The 24,266-nt window shown below is 36.2% G+C and overlaps 1 protein-coding gene and 1 pseudogene across 1 annotated transcript in view; both read right to left on the bottom strand.

Annotated features, from left to right (window-relative positions):
* The window catches only part of CSMD3 (CUB and Sushi multiple domains 3), an 878,998-nt gene that overhangs the window by 662,810 nt on the left and 191,922 nt on the right, over window positions 1–24,266 (bottom strand). The window lies entirely within an intron of this gene.
* On the bottom strand, window positions 11,631–13,739 carry LOC118757503 (sorting nexin-2-like; annotated as a pseudogene).

The following is a 24,266-nucleotide window of genomic DNA, read 5'->3' as shown; positions in this document are numbered from 1 at the left end:
AGATACCTTTCAATGAGGCCATATCTTATTTGGCATTTTAGTGGTTTATAGACAATGTGAAGGTCAGTGACAACAATTGTGATTTACTGTTTTAATTTTTTGTGACTTCCAAAACACATGAGACAAACTCAAAACACATATTAATTACCAAGAATTTATAAATACCTGTAAATTCAATATTTTAAAAATAATTAACATTTTTACATTTTTGCATAAGGAATGAATGTCATCAAATCTTTGTATAAAATGTGATATTTGAAAGTGCTTGGTTTGGAAAAACAGAAAAATAATGGCCTTTTGATTTTTTTGTGGTTAGTCTCTATTAATAATTTTCATGTAAATTAATGTTTTGAAGACACATGACAGCTGATATATCCTTTTTAGTCTATCAATAATTAAACAGCTGATTTTCCTTGTCAAAAGTCATAAGAAAAGTATTATAAAGGAAAAGTATTATTAAAATAAACTCAGTTCAATACCATTAACAAGGTGGTAATTTAAATTCAAATGAATAAACAACATTAACAAATCAAAGGAGTGGCTATGAAACATGATTCAATTATAAAAATATGCTTGAGAAGAAAATAGGTAAGCAAAGGCATTAAAAATTACCTTTCAGTAATGTTTCTATTTGCTAATTATGTCTATATGTCTCTATTGCTGAAATAAACAGTGTTTCTCTGAGAAAGCCAGTTTTTGAAGAGAAAAATTATTGTTTTAACTGTCATTCTATGTGTATTTGTGCTGAAATTAACTAAAATTGAGTTTTTGCTTTCCTATTTTGACCTGAAATAATTTTTGGATTTTCTTCATAAAAGACTATTTGTAATTTTGTATATTTTGCAACTTAAATTATGCCATTGTTGAACTTGTGACTCAATGCATTTTTTACAGCCATTGTCATTTATATCGTCAGTCATGCATGCTTGTACTTTGTGACAAGACTTTTACTCTGTGACAAATTCTACAGGAAAAAAAAATTGGAACATAGGCACTGCAGTATAATTTACATCTCTTTTATTCACCATCTTAATTACATTGATCCATAGTTTCAAAGGCAGTTAGACCATATTAAGAATTAATTACTTGCTATTCCTAACCTTTCTAGCTTTATCTTTCTAACTTTATCTACTTTATCTTCCTACTGCTGTCTTACGCCCTACAATCCTGATAATAATTATTATGTACTACAGTTTTGTCTACTGAGACTTCATTTCGCTATGCACAGACATAAGGTGATAGTCCACGTTGAACTAAGGGAAATTTAAATATAGCTGAAATCCAAATATAGATGTCTGACACACTGAAATCTGTCTTGTTACCCATATATCCCAAATACCATCACAATGATATAAATATATACTAATTTTAACCATACCTACTATTATAGAGCATACTTAGGATTTGATGGAACTAGGGTCTGAAATATATATGGCAGATTTATTTAGAAGCACATTTCAAATTACTTTCCTTATTAAGACATAATAAAATTATCTTTAGTTTGTGAGGTGGGCTTGTTTATAAATATTCCTAGAGCTATGATTTAGTTGATAAAAACTACAAGTTAAAATGCTAGTAAAATCACTCGCATGGAAGTATACTTGCACCCAATCATAGCAGTGATCTTTAACCTCAAACTCTGTATTTACTCTTTTCCCTCAGTTTCCAGTGTGATGCTTGGCAGATACTAAATATTAAATATGTACCTGCAGTGGCAAACTTTGTGGCACAGTGGGTTAAGTCATTGCCTGATATGTTAGCTTCCCATATCAGAATACTGGTTCTGAGTTCTTGCTGTTCCACTTCCAATCCACCTCTGTGCTAATGTTTTCAGGAAGGCAGGAGCATATGCCACAAGTGTCTGGGTTCCTGACATCCAAATGGGAGACCTGGGTGGAGTACCAACCTTGGTTCATCCTGGGCATTGTGGCCATTTGGGAAATGCATGCAGACAGAGATATGAAGCTTTCCATTTAACACCTGCACTGTGAAGCTAAAAGGAATAACAAAATACTGTGGCAGACTTCTGGTTTTAATCACTGTGCACACATCACCACAAAATTTCCACAGTTCCATCATAATTCGTAAAAGTTAAAAAATGAATAGTTAGCCTAAACTTCCTCTTTCTTAAGTTTGTGACAAAGGGTTTCACCTTCCTTGTGTTAAGCTGGTTTCAAAAATGTAGGGAAAGAACCAGAATTCTCCTAGATGAAGTGGTGATAGTTTCCCTGTGCCCATGTCAGCAGTTCGTTTGCAAGCTTGAAGTCCCAGCATCACCTGATACTGGTAATGTGTTCTTCAACTATTGAGATGGTATAAGATGATAGTTGAATCTTTTATCACACCCATCAGCAAAAAGGATTCATTCCTTCTATTCACTTTTGCATAACTGGAAGCAATGGTAAGGAACACCTAACTGTCAGCCAACCACCTATCAGGAATCAAAGTGGCAAGGCTGAATTCCAAACTATCATCAACAGTTTAAAAAAAAAAAATCCCCACTATGGGGTCAATGGACAGCAAGTATGGAAATGAATTTCTAATGAACTAGAAATATTGTTATGGTATACTTTCCCATCAGTGTGGGGACAAAGGAAGTCAGCTAATGTTTATGGAAAGTTCAGAGTCACAGAATGTAATTTATTTATCGTATATAAAAGTAGGAAGATTTTAAACTTTTAGAAAGCAAAAGTAAAGCAACAGCACCATATTACAGAGAAGTCTTTTGTTCACACAATTACTAACTTCCTTGAAACAACTTAAAAACAACAAGTTATCAGTAAAAATTTAGAAATGTACAGAAAAGAAATAGAACCAGCTAGAAGAATCAGTAAAAAAATCTTATAACTAAAGCAATAATAATCCAAATGAAGATGATCTTTAAAGACTAATTGCATAAAACTAAGAAAGAATGGATGAACTGGAAATTAGAAATGGAAATCTCACTGGATGAACAACTGAGACAAAGGAGAGTGAAAAATAAAAGAGAGCCCCAAGGTCTGAGAAAGTAAAAAAGAAAGGTTTCAATCTTATGTCAGAAATCCTATAAGGAAAAGAGAAGGGAGTAGTGATGTCTGAAAACATCCTCATGGAAACAACCCAAATGCCTCTCAGAAGAGGAACAGATAAAGAAATCATGTTGCATTTATGCCAAGAAATACTACTCAGCCATTAAAAAAAAAAGAAAGAGTCTACTTTTTGCAACTAAATGGCCTCAACTAGAGACCATTATGCTCAGTGAAATAAGCCAGTCCCAAAATAACAAATACCACATAAAGCAATATTCAAGCAAAAATACAAGATCAATAGAACTATAGGTAAATAAGTATATATGTATATTCACTTAGAGGAACTTCATAATGGAGACTGGCATAGCAAGAAGTGAAGATATAAGTGTTGTATGCATCTCTACTCTTGAACAAAAGGACTCCCAATGGAACTGTTAAATATATCTTCACAATAGAATGCTGGCTGGTCTTTCCTACCATTGTCTACACCTACAATGTCACTTAAATAGAAGAATGAGACTTGTGATTGCTACTGAAGGACTATACTGTTGTAATAATATGAGAACAGCATCAGGGAGTAGGAATGGAGAGGGTAGAAGGGGAAATCTCTGAGCCTATGGAACCGATTCATGAAAAATAAAAATAAAATTTAAATAAATTAAAAATACATAACTCAATAATATTAATCAATAGGATCTGATGTTTGTAGAATACTTCACCCAACAAGAGCAAAACGACATTCTTCACAAGAACCTAAGATACCTGTGTCAAGATTGGCAATATAACAAACTGCAATATATTTGAAAGAACTGAAATCATACAGAATATTTTCTGCAGTTAAAAAAAAAACATAGTAACAACAAATAGTAGAAAAAAGAGGAAAATCTCTAATACTTGAAAATGAAAGAATCTATTTGCAAATAATTTAACTGTGTAATGAAACCACTCATCTGCAATTTCAGAAATACGTTTCTTGAAAATAAATGCAACAAGGGCCTGGTGCAATAGCATAGCGGTTAAGGTCAATGCCTTGAATGTGCCGTGATCACATATCGGCGCCGGTTCTAATCCTGGCAGCCCTGCTTCCCATCCAGCTCCCTGCCTGTGGCCTGGGAAAGCAGTGGAGGATGACCCAAAGCTTTGGGACCCTGCACCTGCATGGGAGACATGGAGGAAATTCCTGGATTCGGATTGGCTCAGCTCCAGCCGTTGTGGCCACTTGGGGAGTGAAACATCGAACGGAAGATCTTCGTTTCTTTCTCTCCTCTCTGTATATCCGGCTTTCCAATAAAGAAAGAAAATAAATGCAACAAGCTAACACAACATTTGGCCACCACAAACATAGTAAGAAAACTCCTTTTGGTTATGTGGCATGTGAAAGTCTTCTCACTATTTTTGCATGTTAAATTCAACTGTTAAAAAAGAGGAAAATCTACAAATCAATTATCTAAGCCCCTACTATCTATATAGAAGCAAACCACATGCCAAGTTACCAAAATCAGTTGTAGTTTAATATGATAGCAAAGAACATGAGCTTCGTAAAATGTGCCCAACTTATTTTTGGCAAAAGTTGAAGATGTCTGGGAAAGGCTATTTCAGGCGAAGGGCAGAACTAGTGCTTAGATGCTACAGGAAGGCAGAAGAATCCCAAATTAGTGTTGGGCTAAGAGGGAGTGACTGGTGGGTAGTCGAAGGACCACTGAGGTCAGTGAAACTGCAACTTCTGTAGAACAGGCAATCCTAGTGTTTATTTATTTCCAATATTTTTTTCATGCTACAATTTAACCACAGGATTGTAGACACGTGTCTGCCTTTATTCAGTATGGACCCCTATTTTCTAAGATAGGACATGTTTCAGAATAGTTGCTTATTAAAAAATGAGTGAAATGTATGAATAATTATAATTTTATTGATGGTAAAAGTGAGTCCCTAGAATACTAAATTACTACTTTTAATCATGCAGGCATAGTTAATGAGGCAGAATCCAGATGTTCTACATTTACAGCATGTTGTCTTTCCACTATGATAATTTACTATTTTATTCTTTCAACAATCCTGAGCACAAATGAGATACTAAATACCTTAAAAGCATAGCCAAATATTTTATAAAGAGACACAGAACTAAAAACCTTCTTAATGTAAAGCAGAAAGGTATTTGTGCATATAAAATTGAGGACCACAAATCAAAACAATCCGTGTTGTGTTTTATACAGGAAAAATATTCAGAAACATAAAAATGAGTTTACACAATATTTATTAGCCTTGATTCAGCTATGTGTTGCATGAAAAGTGATGGGTTAGGATAGTAATAGAGATTTTGTGTGTATGAAGAATGATTGTACTCTCATCCAGACCTTGCATTTACAATTTGGAGAATTTACAGCAGTATCAGGGACACAAAAACATATGCTAGCTAACTGATAAAGTAATTTGATTTATATTTCAGCTCAAACCGTCAGAGAATAAACTTTAATAAACCTAACTGGAGTATATAATCATTGAAATAATTGGTATCAGAATTTGAAATATCAATTGAGTACTTCTAAAATGCCATACATTATATTTAACACTTGGAAAAATATTGACTAGCAAAATAGAAAAAAAAAAACCTTATAATTTGTAGGCAGAAGGTTTGATGGCTAGAGCAAATAAATTAAAGTTGGAAAATAGTATTCGTAGTGAGGGAAAAATCTAGATACCTAAAAACAAAACACATTACAGCAAGTTGGTGATGTAATTTATTTTGCAGTGGTCTTATACCTTAGTTTATTATTTTCAATTAATGTAAAAATATTAGAATTATAAAAATGAGTTAAAATGAAAAAGAATCTTCAAACATGGTGTGTAAATCCCCCAAGAATTATTTCCGAGAAATAAGATTGCTCAATTGCTGGTGAAAAGAAATTCATGCACATAAAAATCAATCAAGGTGAGAAATTGCCATGGTTTTAGCTGATTAATTGGGCTTGTTATATTTAAAAGATTATCTGCATAATGAGCACTTGCACTCTACTGCTAAAGTATATAACTGTGTCATACAACAGAAATATAACATGAAATGCTGTACATTTGTAACTGTAAAATCCTGATCTCTAACTGTGAATTCTTTAGTGTGATTACAATCACTTGCTAATAAATAAGCTAGAGATTGCATATGCTAGTAATTTTTCTTACATAGAAATAAAGCAAATGTTATGATGAGAATATCTTTATGATGGTAAGCTTCACCCCCCGTACACACTTAGGTTATGATTATTTCTTCAACTCCATACAAAATTATGAGGATAAATAAAAACTAGATCAAACTTCCTGTCCAAATAAATATTGTACAAAATTTTTGTGGTTCATATTTCTATCTAGTTAAAACTGCTTTGCAAATACCTTCTTATTTTTTACTTTCATTACACTCACTTGTCTGGCATTTGTTATTTCTCCTGGAGCCTTTACAATTTCCATTTCTTGGAATGCCCCAGCATGGTAGAACTTTATATTCCCCAGTGTACCTAGATATGGTCTTAGAGTCACTATTCTTCCCATTACATGTTTTATGAGCTCCCCAGTAGTTTAATTCCAGTCAACATTCCTCTTCTCTGTTCTTAGTTCCAGATTAGTATAACTGAATATTTTCTACTGCTTTTGCTAGTTTCTTTAACTTTGTCATTGTGATGTCTCAAAGGTACTTCAGAGTTATGTTGTATAAAATAACCCTTACTAGTTAAATTGTGCTTCTCTTCCAATACTCTCCATTTCAAGGAGTAGTCTGTCCCTTACCTGTATTCCTTTCCTTGATAATACTTCCTCACTCAACACACACATGACAATCATGTATTTGAAAGTTTCTAATTTATCTTAATTTTCATTTCAAACAAATGTCAACTCAGCACATCACTGCCTCTCACAATGACTACCTTTGTCCAAACTAGTACAATCACTCACTTCTGCCTTTCAGACAAAAGAAAATTAGATAAATACATAAAATAAAGATGCTTTGTGTTTCATAGTACAAATCTATATAAGTGTGTATTTTCTGGAATCAAGATAACAATTCTGGGGAGCAGGTTAATGTTTCAGAATGTCATTGAATGTCCAGATATTTACATTAGTTTCTTTGAAAATGCATTTACATTTTCATTCATAGGAGCTCTGATTTCTAGAACGTAGAAAATCCTCTTCATGGTCCTATACTCCTCAATCATTGCATGGTTATGTCCCCCAAAATTGGTCATTTGATCCTCATCTTTCAAGGTCATTGTGTTCCCTGTTTACCTTTTACCAAGTTATAAAGTTGTGCCCTTCCAACAACTCTTTTCTGCTTCTAAAATGACATTGTGGAAAAGTCCAAGCTCACTATTCAAGATTACATTAATCAAGCTCAAGTACTTTATTTGGAAATAGAGTACAATATCATGTATTACTTAAGATGCATTTGATTGCTCATATTCCCCAAACATCAAAGCATTCTTCATAGAAATTTAATTCTAATATTTCTTAAAGTCTGTGACATCTGAATCAGACTCAAGTCTTGTAACAGTACATAGTGTAATACAAAACTACTTATAGTTGAAAATAAAAAATGATGCTATATTCCTGAAGTTTAATTTAATTATATGCAAGGGAGGAAACCCCTTTGGAAATCACTTGAGCTCGCACATATGTTATACCTCAAAGGCTACTAGAGTCTCCAAGGTGTAACAGCTGTGGAGCCATCTGTGCGCTGAATGAAGTTCCAGTAACAAATGCATGCCATCAATACAAAATTCAAGCCAAAATGCTAAGAATTCAGTCAAAACTTACACAAGAATGCTGTTATTTTCATAAAAAGTAGATTAGATACTCTGAAATATCTTTTTATCAGAATTGTTTCTTGAATAACAAATGTTTTATTAGACATAGTTATAAAATTACCAAAGTAAGATGACATTCATTTAAAAACTCAATTATTCATTCAGCAATGATTTAGTGATAGCTTATGATTGGTATCCTGGTTGCAATAATGAACAAGATATTTTCTGCAACCTAGCAGCACAATGGCTTAGTGTCTAAATCCTCACCTTGTATGTATTGGGAATCCCAGAATGGCACCAGTTCCTGTCATGGCCCTGCTCCCTGCTTGTGGTTTTGGAGATAAGCAGATGATGGCCCAAAGCCATGGGACCCTGCACCCACGTGGGAGACCAGGAAGAGGCTCCTGGCTTCTGGCTTAGGATCAGCCCAGCTCTAGCCTTTGTGGACACTAGTGAAATAGCAGATGGAAGATCTTTCTCTCTGTATCTCCTTCTCTCTGTAAATCTGGCTTTCCAATAAAAATAAATAAATCTTTTTAAAAATTCTGTTCCTATAAGGTATTTGACTAGATATGGATTTGCTTTCCAAGTCCCTTCCCTTGAGTGTAAATGAGGTCTGTGAATATTACAAGATTTCATTTTGGTAATTATTTTGTGTTTTGTGACAAAAAATTTTTTTCTGATGTTCTTGAAGTCCCCACTCAGTTCATTTTCAATTAATGATAAAATACGATCATGCTTATGCGGAACTGATCTAATCAAATGAGTTCATTGAAGTGACAAGATAATTCAATACACATATTCACAAATGCCTGAATCCAAACTACAAAGGAATCATACGGTCTTGCAAATGATCCTCATGTCTATATTCCAAGACTAAGAAATGTGATTAACAGAGTCTTCTGTATATAAACTACAAATAATATTAGATATGACAACAAAGGAGTGGGCATTTGGTGCAGCAGTTATGAACCCAGTTGTGATTCCTGTATGCCCTACTGTAGTGTCAATGTTTAAATACTGGGTCTGCTCCAGATGCCCTCTCCCCATTAATAAATGGCCTGGGAGGTAGAAAATGATAAGTTAGGTGGTTGGGTATCTGGGGCACACATCAGGGGCCAGACTGTAGCTCTCTTCTTTGCCCTTGCCTGTTGGGTTCATATGGGGAGTGAACCAATGAATGAAGTTCGTTGTTTCTATTTCCCTCCATATTTTTTCTCTGTTTTGATGAATTTTAAATAAAAATAAATACAAATTTTAAATGGTAATATAAAAATAATGGACTTTGAAATCCCTTTCTAGTTTATATTAAGCATTCTTTAGGCAGCAGTTTTCAAAAATTTTTTTAAATATCTGTCTATTTTTATTGCAAAGTCAGATATACAAAAAGAAGGAAAGACAGCAAGGAAGATCCTCCAGCCAATGATTCACTCCCGAAGTGACCCCAATGGCCGGTGCTGAGCCAATCCAAAGCCAGGAGCCAGGAAATTCCTCCAGGTCTCCCATGTGGGTTCTGGTTCCCAAGGAATTGGACTTTCCTCAATTGCTTTCCCAGGCCACAAGCAGGGAGATGGATGGGAAGTGGAGCTGCCGGGATTATAGCCCATATGGGATCCCAGTGTGTTCAAAGTGAGGACTTTAGCTGCTAGGCCACTACACCAGGCAGTGGCATTTCTTAATACATAATTTTATCTAGTCAGAAAATATGTGTTGGGGCCACTATTGTGGTTTATTGTGTTAAGATTCTACCTGCAAAACTGGCATCCCATATGACTGTCAACTTGAGCCCAGCTGCTTTACATTTGATCCGGTCCCCTCTCAATGCTTCCAGGAGAGCAACAGAAGATGGTTCAAATGCTGGAAACCCTGCAAACCATATGTGAGACCTAGATGAAGCTCCTGGCTGCACCTGCCCCAGTCCTAGCCATGGATCAATCTGTGTAGTAAACTAATGGATGAAAGGTTTTCACTCCCCCCGCCCTCTCTCTCTTTCTCACTCTCTCTGTAAATCTGCTTCACCAATGAAAATGAATATATCCTGAAAAAGATAATTGTTTTCTTTGTTTGCCTCACTGCCTTTTCAACTTAAGACACTGGCTTAACTTTATTAAGAATTCAACAGATTTAGAACAGAGAACTATGCTCAGCTTGTTGATTACTGTTAGAAGAAGAACAACAACCAACATTGTTCTGGTAGCAGAAAAAGTTGGCAATGGACAACGGGAGCATGATAATTTCTAATATTTGAAAAGCTTTCATCTGCTGAGAGGGATGAGACATGTTCTGTTTGGCAACAGATGTTTCATATGAATCACCACAAGGGTTTTCTAAGAATTTTACCTCAGTACAAGAGAGAGCTCCTATTTAGAGTTGTGCAGAAAGAGATGCTGTTGAAGATTCTGAGTTCATAGTAACCAGTGGGCTGAGAGTAGCTGGAGTGATTTGAAGTTTAGTATACATGGGTGCTACTTGCTCTTCCTAGAAAAGCATTCCTGTTGATTGAATGATAGTACCCATGCTCTTTATCTTTTGCTGTATCATCTAATTTGGAATTCATAATAGGAAATGTATATAATTTCTCAATAATTTTAGATTCATAAATACTGAATTGGGTGATACATATTTCTTCTGTTCAGCATATGATGGCATCAGAGATTTAAAGATAATTGATTCATTCCATAACAATTATCACTCTAATTATAATCTGAAATAGATACAAAGTTCAGTATAAAATAATCAACATTCCAAGAAAATTAAATTTGCTATACAAATATAAATTATTCACTTTATGATAATTTATATGCTTAGTTCTTTATTTTTATCTGCATTTCAATGTAATTTAAACACTCCATATGGAATACATAAATGCATAAGTGATTTAATGTTTTTAAGAGAAAAATACCCAAAGAACTGAATAAATACAGACTAAAACTATTTAGTAGTGGTGATTTTTTTTTAAAGATTTTTTTTTTATTGGAAAGGCGGATATACAGAGAGGAGAGACAAAGAGGAAGATCTTCTGTCCAGTAGTTCACACCCCAAGCAGCCTCAATGGCCGGAGCTGAGCCAATCTGAAGCCAGGAGCCTCCTCAGGATCTCCCACGTGGGTGCAGGGTCCCAGAGTCTTGGGCCGTCCTTGACTGCATTCCCAGGCCACAAGCAGGGAGCTGGATGGGAAGTGGGCCGCCGGAATTAGAACTGGCGAGCATATGTGATCTCGGCGCATCCAAGGTGCGGACCTTAACTGCTACGCTATCATGCAGGGCCCAGTAGTGGTGATTTTTGACAAGACATCATCACATAACTAATCTAAATCGTTGCTTTAAAATAGCTTAAAGTAGTAGCTTTAAAATTTTGTTCACACTGCTTGTAAAAGAAAAACATAGTTATCAACACAATATTCTTTTTTTTACAAGAAATAGCATTTTATTATCCTAATCAGAAAATCATAACTTCTGTACAGTGATATATAAATGAACAGTTATCATTGCATTGATAATTCATTTCAGAAAGAGGATAAACTTGCTACAAAACATACGGTAAAGAAAAAGTATTGTAAAAGTATTGTAAAATTTTCTTGCATTGCAGAGCAGTTTTCATTTCAGGTATTTAAGACAAAATAGTGTTCAATTCAGGAAGATTATTGTAGAATGTCATGCCACAGTCCACTTCATTCAGAGGGTCAGAGCAGGAAGCTTGTAATAAAATGTCATAATAATAAATATATATGCATTTATAACCACATACAATTAATATAATATACGATGGATTATTTAGATAGTTTAAAATGATTTCACTGTGGAATTCAGCACAACTGGAACCCACATCCAAGGTTCTCTTAACAGAAATTGGTTTTCTGCCAGGCAATGGCTTTGGCTTCAGGTAGAAACATCTCCCAATATTTTAACAGCTGTTGCTATGTTTGTACTAATGATTCTCAGTACTTGCTGATAACAGGTTTAAATTCTTTTACTCTTTCTCAATCTTCCTACTTCTTCCTGAAGTAGGGTTCCGTTTGAAATCTCCTTTTCTTTGTGGCATTTCTGCTTCCCATTCTCTTATCTCACTATTGTGTTGCTGTATTTTATCAGCTTTGTTAGTCACTATCATTTTGGCCTGGCATCTTCCCATTTTTGCTAGCACTTCATTCGATGGTCAAACACAACCTTCACTCAAGCAGTAAGACAAATGTAGTCACTACGTAATTCTGAAAACATACAGACGTCAGCAAAAGCTTGCTCTTGATGTAGCGGGGCTATATTCTCCTCAACCTCAGCAAGCTGACAAAGTCCTCTATAAAGCAATTTGGTTCTCAGAATTACCCAACATGGCTGCACTTTTAGCAAACGCAGCTGTATTGGCAGAAAGTTCTTTACTATGACACACCAAGGCTTCAGCACTGGCATGAATTTTCCAAAGTTGCTGATCCAGATTCTTTACCTGCTGCTGCTTTTCTTCAAACCATGCATCCAATCCACTCATCCTGATGGTCATCTTGTTGACAGTGTGGGCAGCCTTGGTCGCCATTGTCAATATTCCTGCTCCACTCATAGCCTGTGTATTAACTGCTCATGGTGGCTCTGAACTTTCCAAGAACTGCTTAAATCAGAATCCTGTAGTTATTTTGGGTGTTTTACTGTTCTCTGAAGATATCTTTCAAAAGCTGCTCTCCACTTTTCCACAAACTCAGTGAATGATGAATCTTCTTGTTTACCTACTTTGACCTTGGTCATACCTATTTTACTCTTTCCTGGAGCTGGTAATCAACATGCAAATAATTATTGCTAATTTGCTATGCAAAGCAAGAATATCACTGAGTCTTAACTGAAAATATGCTCTTACTGAACATGGAAGGAGATGCTTAATTGTTACTGAGCATCTCTTGTTACTCTGTAAGTGGTGTAAGCATTCATGCCATCACCAACTCTCCCTGGATCTGATACACCAATGTCTCTATAAAAAATATCCCCATTTGCTGCTTCTTCAATGTCCTCCCTGTTCTACCAAAGATTACAGGAACAGATACACTCTTCAGTTCAATTCTAGGAGCTATGAGTGTGGTTGGTGTGACAGGGATGACTGCAGGAGAAGGCTCTGAGGTGAGGATAGGTGTGGGAGATCACCCCAGATCTCTGCCTGATTGGCCTGTGTGGGAGGACACAGGCACGTGGCACACTGTGTCCTCGGGAACCCCCTGACAGTGGTCTCAGTTGAGACCTTATCCTGGGCTGTTCACTGGTCTGCACCCCAGTCTTTCTTCTTTGTCCTTGTGTGAGCTGTGCTGGGACTTCCTTGATAAGCAACTCTAAGAAGTTGGTGCGCTCCCACGTTGCTTGCCAGCCACATGCGGTGTGCATGACCTTTAGCTGACCTACAGCTACACATAGTGGACTTGACTTGCAGCATTCCTATCAGCTATGCCTGTTGTACATGACCTGTTATATGATTAGAGAGTCCTGAGAGATAGACATGCCTTTTAGGCAAATATAAATCTTTGTTGGATGGGAAGATTGTCGGGAGATGCCTGTGTTCCCTTCTCTGACCTTTTCTTAGTCCATATAGTTTGTGCTTGCTTTACAATGAATAAATGAGCACACTTGATCAGACTGTCTCTGGCTCATACTGAAGAACACCGTCGCCTCAACCACTCGGTGGTTTAGAGGGCAGCCTAACAGGGAACCCTTATGAGGTAGGCTCCATTTCTTGGAAAAAAAAGCAACTGTGGCTTCTGCTAAGAAATCTTTTCAGTCATCATCTAGCACAACTTTGGCAGGTTTGGGGCCCTTGAAGTTTTCACTAATATCTTCTGCTGGAAGACTCGCTGGTTCTGGAGAGAGGGACTTGACTCCAGAGTAGAGACAGTGATGCTAAACTTGCCATCGTCCATCTCCACAAAGTAGGTAGGCTTGTAGACCCGCAGCTGAGAAGCCTCCCTCTCGGCCGCCATTGTTGTGGGCCCAGAAGACAGTGGACACGGGGCTTCATAAAACAGTAATGTTTTAAAAATTATAATTGAATCAGGCCTGGCGGCGTGGCCTAGCGGCTAAAGTCCTCGCCTTGAAAGCCCCGGGATCCCATATTGGCGCCGGTTCTAATCCTGGCAGCTCCACTTCCCATCCAGCCCCCTGCTGGTGGCCTGGGAAAGCAGTTGAGGATGACCCAAAGCTTTGGGACCCTGCACCCATGTGGGAGATCCGGAAGAGGTTCCTGGTCCCGGCATCGGATTGGCGCGTACCGGCCCGTTGTGGCTCACTTGGGGAGTGAAACATCGGATGGAATATCTTCCTCTCTGTCTCTCCTCCTCTCTGTATATCCGGCTTTCCAATAATAATAATAATAAAATCTTTTAAAAAAATTATAATTGAAAGTATACTATCACTATTTAAAAAATGAAAATTTTCAGATGTCAATATATGTGGAAGTGTGTAATATGTTAATAAAGGGGAAGAAACGACCAAAAGTTAATGAAAGGCACAGCATGTTTTAAAGCAAAACAGAAAGTATCACCGTTGGAATTAGAAAACTGCTCCTTTTAAGCAAAAGATCTGACTCCATATTACAGCTCTGTTAAATAACTAGTCTGTCCTCTGAAAATATCGTTTTTTTTAATCACTGAAATTCATTTTAATTCAATAAATACGTGGTGAGTGAGTGCAATGAGATAAGTCCCAAGAATACAAAACTCAGTCTCAGAGAGCTCAAATCTCTCATTGGGCTGTCTATGCAAATGCAAACTAATACTTGCAGTGAAGGCAGGAAAAAAATGACAAAATGAGTAACGTAAGTAAACTTTGTATGCAGTTACTACATTATGAAGAGATTTACTGTCCAGAGAGTGGATAAGGGAAGAAAATCTAACTCTATCAGCCACAGCAGTTTTGGTTTAAGGATGCAAAAAGATAAGGCATGTTGAAGTATTCTGTGTACTCAATGTTTATCTAATTTGGTGAAGATTTTTTTTAATATTTATCACATTCGTCCAATCTCATTTCATTCATCCCACATCTGGTTTTGCTACTATTTCACTTAAGAATGTTTGAAATACTTATGTGAAAGGAAGACAGACAGAGACTGAGACAAAATGGAAATGTTTTCTATCCATTGGTTCACTTTCCCTAATTCCCACATCAGGCAGGGTTGGGCTTCACTGAAGCCAGGAGCTTGGAACTCAATTCTGGTCTCGCACGTGGGGGGCAGTGACCCAAGTGTTTGGGCAAAAACCTGCAAGGGGAGAATCAGTGGAGAGAGATTCTCTCTCAGTCTGTCTTTCAAATAAATAAGAAATTCATCAATTAACTGAAAAGTAAATATTTGCTGTGGTGTAGTTCATTAAGCTACCACCTACAGTGCTAACATCATACAATGTATCTTGCCTGATCTATTTGTTATCCAGCGCCCTGGTAATGTGCTTGGTAAAGCAATAGAGGACGACACACCTGATTGGATCCCTGTGTCCACTTTTCAGATACAAAGGAAGCTCCTGGATTCCCATTGCAGCCATTTGGGGGTTGAGCCAATAGATGGGAGTCACCTCTCTCTCTCTTGTCTCTATTCTTCTTTCCCTCTCTCTCAAAATCTGTTGTTCTGCATTTCAAATAAATATAAAATAAATAGCTACTAAATTATTTTTCTACTATTCTACTGGTTGATGTGTTTTCCAAAGAAATCTGGAGTTAAATACATATTTCCTTTGCTTGAACAAATTTGGGACTGGCAATAAAAAGAATAATGAAAAAATGAAACATGCCTTTTGAAATTTTGCCTAAAATGATGTGGGATCCCTGTTAAAGTAAAGGAAATAATTAGAACAGTTATGGGCAAATGAACATATAAATTGAAAATTATTACTGAAGTGGAGAAAGAGTTTTCCTTCTAGCAATAATGCAGCTAGAAGACAGCATTTATGTATTGGTAAAAATTGTCCAAGTTAACACTTTTACTGTGACTTGAAGATCCAGGAACCAGTCCTACCTCAAAGTTCAGCTGGCAAGCTTTAACAAGCACAATGTCTGAAACACATTGAAATTCATGAAGAGCTCTTTTCTCTTAACTGTGGTTGATTTTTATTGAATTAATTATTTACACATTAATGACAGTTTTTCTTCCATGGCAAATGATGGATTACACAAATTCAAATAGAATAGTTTATTATTTAAAAGTAAGGAATGAAAATAATCTGTAGACTTTAATATATCATCCTATCGGTTAAAACCATAAAACTGAGTATTCAAGGAAAATATATTTTTTAAAAAATTGAGGTAAAAGTGCATTGTATGGATGATTTTTCAGTGTGATCTTTAAGATGCAAACTAAAAAGTTCACACCCAATAGTGAAGTTTCTAGGTTCAAGTCCTGGCTCTTCTTCCAATTCCTACATACTGCTAACATGCACACTGGGAGGCAACAGATGGTGAGGTCAAATGCTTGGATCCTTGCCACCCACATGGGAGACTTCGATTGAGTCTCAAACTACTGGCTCCAAACCAGTTGAGCCCTGGCTCTTGTGCACGAATCAGCAGCTGGAACATATCTCTCTCTCTCTCTCTCTCTGTTCGTCTCTATCTTTTTTTTTTTTTTTTTAGGTTTTTCAAATGAAGAGTAAAATAAAGCAAAAATTTTAAAATAAACATTGTTGAAATCTTTTGAAATTAATTCTAACAATGAGGTTGTTCTAATGTTGGAAATACATAAGAAAATTATGTTGGAAAATGAATAGCAATTGCAATATATTTTAAGAGCCTGTGGTGATAAGTTTAGTCCAAATCTCTTCAATATTTAACTATGTATAGTGATTAATGTCAAAATTTGGGCTTCTCAGTTTTCCATCTGCTACAATGTATGTGGTATACGAGTTTATGAAATCTCTGACAGCTGTGGTTTTCTACAATATATTGTGAAAGTGTGTTTCCTTTCCTGGAAACAAAGCATAGAGAATTAGGTTTATGTGTGGTCACTCATTTTCCTGTTTTTCTTTTGTTTTCCATCATTAAGTACTTTGCAATTGGCAGCAAGCCAACAATGAGCATTTTGAGCTTGGCAGTCTAATTGGGGCTTAGCTCAGAAAGAAAAACACAAAAATTGCTAGGAAAGGAAAATTACTTTGGTAAGAGAAATGAATATATTGATTATCCTTGTATTATGTTCATAGTGTGACAAATAGAAATATGTAGTGAGTCAAATTAGATGCAATTGTAGTATATCTGCAGAAACTACTATATGCAGCACCTTAAAATTTCTTTGCCAAAACCTGATATATGTTTTAGGATTTTTCCCACCCAGAATAATTTGTAATTATATGATAGAATATTTGAAAATATCTATCTGTTCTAAGTTGTTTTCTTTATGATAGTAGGTATTATGTTTGCTGTTTGGTTTTAAGTTATAGTCCATGTCTAACATACCAAAACACAAAGTGTAAATATTCAGAAGCACCTGTCCTGTCTCTATTTTAATTATTGCACCTTTACCATTTCTAAATTCTAAAGAGAGCTTCCTTATTCTGAAGCTAGTATGAGAGATGATAATTGTCCAATTTTATTGTACTTTATTGCATTTATATGGTGTCAAGAGACCACCTCACACTCATTAAGTTATTAAAAAGAAAGACATTTAAAAATTACAGGTGTTAATGACACTGTGGACAAATTGGAAGCCTTATGTATTGTTGATCAGAATGTAAACTTGTGTAGCTACTGAGAAAAACATTACAACAGCCCCTAAAAATATTAAACTACTATGTTTGCTAACCAGAGGATTCATCAGCTGTGATACTGCTTCTTTGCATACGCACAGTCTATGTGGCACTTCCCATTTGACTTGGGATGCTTAGAACAGTTTGTTCCAGAACCACTTTGACCATGAGACTTACCCTGTTTGCTCTCCTTTGAAAAATAAAATCCTTTGTTACTGACATGCCTTTGACGTAATAGGACTAGTGCTAATTTATGTTATTCTGTAGCAAGCTAGGTTCTAAGCTGTTAAATAAGAAAAGCTTTCAAAACTTTCATATAAGCAAAACTGTCTGAATAAAAAGTTCTTTATGATGATTTTAAATCTATTTTTTTAAAAGATTTATTTATTTTTATTACAAAGTCAGATATACAGAGAGAAGGAGAGACAGAGAGGAAGATCTTCCATCCGATGTTTCACTCCCCAAGTGAGTGCAACAGCCGGTGCTGCGCCGATCCAAAGCCGGGAACCAGGAAATTCTTCCAGGTCTCCCACACAGGTGCAGAGTCCCAAAGCATTGGGCCGTTCTCGACTGCTTTCCCAGGCCACCAGCAGGGAGCTGGATGGGAAGTGGAGCTGCCAGGATTAGAACCAGCGCCCATATGGGATCCCGGGAGCATTCAAGGTGAGGACTTTAGCCGCTAGGCCACGCCGCCGGGCCCTAAATCTAATTTTGTGACAACTTTAAAAATGGCCACGATGTAGAGAAAAGAAATCAAATTTATGCTATTCTCTGAAAAGTTACAGTGCTAAATAAACATCACTACTCATTTTAAACCTTAATGTTTCTACCTGTAGTAAACTTCTAGAGAAAGGGCAATGCTTTAGAATATATTTATAGGGTCCAGCACAGTGACCTAGTGGCTGAAGTCCTCACCTTGAACACACTGGGATCCCATACGGGTGCTGATTCTAATCCTGGCGGCCCTACTCCCCATCCTGCTCCCTGCTTGTGGCCTGGGAAAGCAGTTGTGGACGGCCCAAAGCCTTGGGAACCAGCAACCATGTGGGAGACCTGGAGGAATTTCCTGGCTCCTGGCTTTGGATTGGCTCAGCACCGGCCATTGGGGTCACTTGGGGAGTGAATCATTGGACAGAAGATCTTCCTTTCTGTCTCTTCTCCTCTCTGACTTTGCAATAAAAATAAATAGATATTAAAAAAAAGAATATATTTATAAATCACCTTTACTCATGAGGAATTTTGAAATAATTTCTAAACATAAGGAGGTTTTGAAAGGAGAGGTAATTCTTTATATGGAAAATATTTGCTTATAAACATCCAAAATATGTACATTGCTATTATCACTGAATTTGCTGAAAATTGCAATTGTATAAATCAAATCTACATTTATATCAAATCTATGTCTATATCAAATGTACATAATTCCAACACTTCAGACCAAAATGTCTAAAGCGATCCACATAATGAAAGGCCGGCTTCACTGTATTGTGAGCACAGGGGCAGGAATAAAGACACACATTTACACACTTATAAGCCATCATATGATTTATCTAGCTTTTAAGTTCTACTTGTATCAAGTCATGAAAAAAAGCACAACAAAATAAAGCTGAATAATATCACGTAATTCATTTTTTCTTCTCTTTTTTTCATTTTCTCTTTTTAATTCGCACATTGGATAAACTTCATTGGCTATGATATTGCCACTGCACAAAGCTTCTTTTCTCTTTTTTTTCATTCCTCCCTTCCTCCTTCCTTCTTTTATCTTTCCTTCCTTCCTCTATCTTTCCTTCCTTCCTTTCTTCCTCCCCCCTTCCTTCCTTTCTTCCTCCCTTTGTCCTTCTTTCTTCTTAGTTTCTTTCTTTCTTGTTAATGGCAGATTTACAGAGAGAAATCTTCCATCTGCTGGTTCATTTTTCAAATGACTGCAATGGCCGGAGCTGAGCCAATCTGACACCAGAATCCAGGAGAATCTTCTAGGTCTCCCAAGTGCATACAAGGTCCCACACTTTAGGCCATCTTCTGGTGCTTTCCTACAAGCAGGTAGCTGAATGGGAAGTGAGGCAGCAGACACAGGATCTGGTACCCATCTAGGATGCTGGTGATTGCAGGACAGGATTAGCCAATGGAGCCACTACGTTGGGACCTGAATATTACTTTTTTAATTGACACAATCAAAGCTCTTATCTGCAAATACAAAGTAACTCAATATCTTTCTTACGCAAATTGAATCAAGTCAAAGGTCCTATTCCGAGGTTTAGATGTGAACCGGAGCTTAAGACTTTTTTTTTTAAAGATTTATTTTTATTAGAAAGGCATATCTGATTTACAGAGAAAGAAAAACAGAAAGATCTTCCATCCACTGATTTGCTTCCCAAATGGCTACAATGGCAGGAGCTGAGCTGATCCAAAGCCTGGAGCCAGGATGCAGAAGCCAGGAGTCAAGATCCAGGAGCTTCTTCCCGGTCTCTCATGCAGTTGCAGGGTACTAAAACTTTGAACCATCCTCTCTACTGCTTTTCCAGACCATGACGGGGAACTAGATGGGAAGTGGGGCAGCTGGACATGAAGTGACAAGCATAAGGGATCCCAGTGCTTACAAGATGAGGATTTAGCCATTGAGCTGTTGCACGATGCTCCAAGCTTAAGACTCTGTATCTACTATGGGAACCACATGGAACATATTACACTCTAAAAAGATAATATTCTGGTGTGTTTGTGTCTGTCTGTCTGGGTGTGTGTAGTCTTGTTAAGAGATGCACACTATAAAAACTACAGCTAGATTAGAAAATACCATTTTTCTTTTTTTAAATTTTTTTAAAGATTTATTTATTTTTATTAGAAAGGCGGATATACAGAGAGGAAGAGAGAAAGAGAGGAAGATTTTCCTTCCAATGGTTCACTCCCCAAGTGAGTGCAATGGCTGGAGCTGATCTAGTCTGAAGCCAGGAGCCAGGAGCTCTTCTGGGTCTCCCATGCTAGTGCAGGACCCCAAGGATTTGGGGCATCCTCGACTGCTTTCCCAGACCAGAAGTAGGGAGATGGATGGGAAGTGGGGCCACCAGGATTAGAACCGGCGAGCATATGGGATCCCAGTACATGCAAGTCGAGGACTTTAACCACTATGCTATCATGCCGGGCCCAGAAAACGCCATTTTTCAAAACTTTAAGAAGAAAAGTAATGGAGAAAAAGTAAAAATCATTCAAACATACTAATATTTAAAGCTGCAATGATTTTTTTTCATTCCCTTCCCACACATTATTTAAACATTTGGGAAATTGGCCAGTATTTCTGCTTCCTTTTATTTGAGGAGAAGTCTTTCTTAGGAATTCTGTATGTGATATCTGTTCCTTGAAAAAATGTAGTAGGTACTTTGAATGTGTAAAGATCTGATTCTTCCTGTAGATTTGTGGTAGGCTTATGTTTCTTAACTCATTTTAAATTACAAATTATAGTCATGTGGCTTGTTTTTAATAACGAATTATAAACGGACACATGCCAGTTCTGATCAAAATGCAAAAAAATGACAGATTACTGTTTGTTGTTCATGGATTTGTTTTCTTACCATAACAGTTATGGAAACGTGTCTAAGATGGGACTTCTAGGGTTTGGTGAGATGATTCAGTGGTTACATCCTTGCCTTGCACATGCTGAGATCGTATATGGGCACTGGTTCCTGTCCTGGTTGCTCCACTTGCCATCCAGCTCCCTGCTTGTAGCCCAGGACATCAGTAGAGGATAGCCCAAAGCCTTAGGGCCCTACACTCACGTGGGAGACCTGGAAGAAGCTTTTGGGTGCTGGCTCCTGGCTCCTGGCTCCTGGCTCCTGACTCTGGGTCAGCTCAGTTCCAGTCATTATGCCTGCTTGGAGAATGAACCAATGTCTCCTTCCCTTCTCTCTGTAAATCTGACTTTCCAATAAAAATAAATGACTTTAAAAAAAGATACAGCTTCTAAATCTGAGTTTCCCAGTGATTGCACCCTATACTAGAGCACTGGATAGATTGTTTAAGAAATAAATTTTGATTTTATGAAGTTACTGAAATTGTAGGGTTATCCGGTACTATCATGTGACCTTACATATTCTGATAAATTGTAATTAGTTCATTTTAATGCATTCAGTAAAATGAAAAACTTTCAAGAGTTCATAATATTTTCAAGCTTTTAATGTTTATTCTAAACTTACGCCCTTTATCTCAAACATCTCCATGGATTTCCATTTTACTATCTTTCTTAGACTTCATTATGCACAAGACAGATGTTGACATATAATTAAGAAAAATCAATAAAAATGCTGAAGTTCTCATTAAATGATTAAAATATTGCTAAGTAATAATTTGCTCTAGCAAAATGATAGAAAAGAACACAGGTCATTGTTTTACTCTGTGGTATATAAATTTTACTGCATTACTATTTATGTGAAAACAAACAAACAAACAAAAGACAGTGAAAGTGCCTTTGCTGTTACCATTACTGCCAAAATTTAAAACAGTTTGTGAGGAAAGGGAAGCTTCATCTCCCATTGGCCAATCACGGAAAACAACTCTCATAAAGCCCTGTGAGAAAGTGAATTGATGCAGCAATGTCCATTGACAATTCTGTAAATGAACGTGGATGAAAATTACAACTTACATTTTTTTTTAAACACAAACTGATAAAAATAAAACATTTTTAAAGTGGTGAAGTCAGATACTTGCAATTATATTATACATATAAATAACAGGTCTTACAGGTTTTTAAAGGATATAATTTAGAAGGTCATAATTCATACTATAATGGTATGAAAAATAATTTGGTGAGTTTGACATCTATGGTCAATCTGAAAAGACTGAAGAGACATTAATTGATGCTTTCATCTACTGGGCATTTGGAAAAGAGCAAATCACATTGAAGCATGTTAGGTGATTTGTGCTGATTCATTTGGAAGAGTGAGCATGATGGCATTACTTTTTTGAATTCAGATTATGACTACAATATTGAAGATGTTTAGTCAATGTGCAGTATTTAAAGATCTTTCATATTTTTCTACTCTATTTTACATTTGATTTCATTTTACCTGTTGCCTCAAACTTAGAAAATATGTATGAAATATTTTAGTTAAAGACTTATTTTAAGTTTTTACAGTTGGCAGGCAAATGTCATCATATGAAACAATTTTCCCTAGGACTTTTGAATCCAAAGAACATAAATATAAATGAGACATAGGTGATACAATACTTTCCTAATCTAAAATTAAATTTATTATATTTTGGAGGGATGCAAACAGCTGAAAGCATTGCTTTTCAGATTTTTGAATGTTGCTAAGAAGGAACTCCCAAATCTGTCCTCATCAAATATTCTACTTTCCCATTCTCTGTTACATGTTCGCTCTCTCATCCAGAAATTACCTACCTGTAATTAGGCATCCAGTAAATGATAAAAAGTAAGTGAAATATATTAATACAGAAACATTAAGGTTTTGGTTCTGCTTTCAATGATTAAAAACTAACATAGATTCAATTTTTTAAATATAAGAATATCAGATCATAACTAAATGTAGCTAGTCAAATTGCAGGTCAGTTGTAGTTTGCCAGTGACTGATCTGCTGTGATGTTTTTGCTGTGATTCTATAAATGCAGTCCTTGATTTTCTTTTCAACTTCAAGCCTTCATTGGTGCATTAGCAGTAGAACAGCCCTAGGAAGTTTATTTCTTCTGACTCATAATATTTACATTGTAGAATATATAGACCATAATGTGCTGCAAAATAAACTTCTCCTTCTATTAGATTCTACATCGCAAATATTATTCCTTGACTTTGTAATAGGTTCATCTAGCCCTATTTCCAGTTTTGCTTTTTAGGTTATTAAGTAAGTTAAAACATATTTGATGCTGATTTTACAGAGATATAACAATTCAGAAGTTGGCTTTTGTATATTATTTCTCTTCATTTCATCTTATTTTCCATTTGTTTTTTTCTCTTAAATTTGTTCGCTTTGTTTGAGCTTAAATATTAATTTTCTTTTTGATTCATGCTGCATGAGTGATTTTTTCAAATTAGCTGTAAATTCAGTATAACTAAATATTTAACTTAGTTTCAATACCGTGATAATTTTAACAAGCATAAGAAGTAATAAATTAAGATGAGATTGTCAAAACTGCATGGAATTAGTTCACAAAAGCAAGAATAACAAAAAATACATAATCCTGAAAAATACTGAAGTTTAGAGCTAGCATTATTTAATTTATAGCTGTAATAAAAATAGAATTTTTTTCCCGCCTGTAATTGAGAATGCCTAAAGACAGTGGTGGTGGGAAGATTTCAGATTTTTGAGAATGTTAATTAGTAAGTAACATTTTTACCACATTGAACCAAAATATAGAGATTTTGAAGGCGGTCAAGTTTTAAAATTTAGTTTTGTTACCCACTCTATACTTTATGTCAGATTTTTTTTAATATCGAGTGGCTCGATTACATGCTTTATTCACATTAGTTGGTGAACAACCACTACATAGAAGGATCCCAAGAGTGATCATTTTAAAAGTCCCTCATGAATGACTATTACATAAATTCTTATGATCACTTTTCTTAACACAAAGTACAGATGACTTGAAACAAAGGGTGAGTTCACTAAATTATGCAGTCTCTGGTGGCCATCAATCCTCTTCCTCCACTCTCATCTTTACAGTGGTGCTGCTCTAAGAAGAGTGGCAGACACCAGATTGTTGTTGCTGTGGCTCACTGGGATTTTTATCCTAGCAGGAAGTTGGATGATTGCATTTCAAGGTTCTTGTCATGCATGGAAC

This window comes from Ochotona princeps, chromosome 9, assembly GCF_030435755.1.
Source record: "Ochotona princeps isolate mOchPri1 chromosome 9, mOchPri1.hap1, whole genome shotgun sequence".
Lineage (NCBI taxonomy): Eukaryota > Metazoa > Chordata > Mammalia > Lagomorpha > Ochotonidae > Ochotona > Ochotona princeps.
This window is presented reverse-complemented; position numbering and strand designations above follow the sequence as displayed.